Consider the following 1,942-nt stretch of genomic DNA (forward strand, 5'->3'; position numbering starts at 1 on the left):
GCCTAATAAATTGTGGTCAGACAGGTTGTCTGCTCTCAAACCCTGTTTCCTGATAAGATGTTATCAATGACAATGCGTGCCCGAAACTTCATTAACAATTTTAATTTCGCCTCATCCCGTGGTCCTGTGATCTCGCCCTGCCTCCATTTACTTTGTGAGATTTTATTACCTTGTGAAGTATGTGATCTCTGTGACCCATACTCTATTTGTGCACTTCCTCCCCTTTTGAAAATCGCTAATAAAAACTTGCTGGTTTTCGGGCTCGGGAAACATCACGGATCCTGCCGACATGTGATGTCTCCCCCAGACACCCAGCTTTAAATTTCTCTCTCTTGTGCTCTTTCCCTTTATTTCTCAACCCAGCCAAGACACTTAGGAAATAGAAAAGAACCCATGTTAAACATTGAGAGCGGGTTCTCCCAATACTAGGTGCATTCTAATATATGAGAAGCCAGTTGCTTATACATCATCATGCTGTGCACCCCAATAAGTGTTTGTGTCTGTGTCTGCTATTTTTGCAAGTATATGTGGCTTAGTGATCAGTTTCCCAGCTATTGATGCTGTTTGAAGGCACATGATCCCTCGCTTTCTGTGTTACACTTGGCTAACGGTTTAATCCAAGGCTTATCATGGTTTAAGGCTCATTGCATTTTGCATATGCTCATTGCATATTCCTAAAAGACATCCACCATTCCAGATCTGTCAGGTTTATGGTGGCTGTAGTCTCAATCAGTTTTCCTTTTGGTGACCCTTGTCTTTTCTTGCTATGAAACTTTAGTTGAATCTCAAAAAAAGAAATGAGCATGTTCTTTATTCCTTCACTCCCAAAGGCAAATGGTCTAAATACTTGTTTTATATTGGTTTGGTTTTTTTCTTTTGTTTGATTGTTAATTTCTCCCCTGTGGTTAGCTTGGCATATCAATAGGAACCCAGAGGGAGAGTTAGTTACTTCCCTAGAGCTAATGTTCACTTACCTTTTAATTACTTACCTTTGAGTTCCATAACTAAAAATAGTTTTTCACTCCTGAGAATCCTTTAGAACCTTCAAAGTGGGGAAGAAGTGTAGAGTGAGCATCGTGTTATCTAGTGAGGTGCAGGGCTACGAGAATTCATAAACCACTTTGGTTAGACTATCCCCATTCTCCACTGCAACACAGGGATATAAGTAGTGTGCTAAGAAAACAAGTTTAACACCTTGTTGGTATATCAACCAAACCTCCCTCCCTTGAGTAGAACCAGAGTTGTCCTGCAAAAGGCAATCACACACTTTATGCCATTGCTTGAGATAATTTTTTTTAGCTCCATTCTCAGGATCATACCCTTCCCTTTGGAATGTATTTTTTAATCTGAGTGCCCACTGCATGGTCTTAACTATACTTGTGATCAAAAGAGGATTGCACATTGAACTGGAGTATGTGGGCTTTGAAAGTCTATTCACATTCTATCCGAGCTATTCCTCAGGTGTTATGCCCAGACCGCTTATTCCCCAGAGAAGACCACCAGAGTCCAGAGTCAAAGCCAAGCGGCAAGGATCTTTATTACAGGTTCGAACCTGGAACTTCCTCACTAGTCATGAGACGAGCGGGAAAGTTCCTTAACTGGGCTCCAGACAGCATTTTTATAGTCAGGGGTAAACAGGTACAGAGTCATAGGGGATTTTGTACGCATCAGACTTAGGATTGGCTGACATTTGAACAAGGTGATTTGGCTGATTATGATCGGTTCCCGCCATTTCTGGTATTTCGGTTACATTTTGAAACGCTGATGACGTTTATCAGGGGCTTGCAGGGTAGGGGTAGGGTAGGGGTAGGGCGGTTACATTTTGAAACACTGATGACGTTTATCAGGGGCTTGCAGGGTAGGGGTAGGGCTTGTTTTCCGGGTCTGCTCACCTGGTCTGTTCTGCTTTCTAGATTCCTGGAATTGTTTGCCTAGATTAGTT

Source organism: Colobus angolensis, unplaced genomic scaffold (assembly GCF_000951035.1).
Source record: "Colobus angolensis palliatus isolate OR3802 unplaced genomic scaffold, Cang.pa_1.0 Scaffold67, whole genome shotgun sequence".
NCBI classification, from domain to species: domain Eukaryota; kingdom Metazoa; phylum Chordata; class Mammalia; order Primates; family Cercopithecidae; genus Colobus; species Colobus angolensis.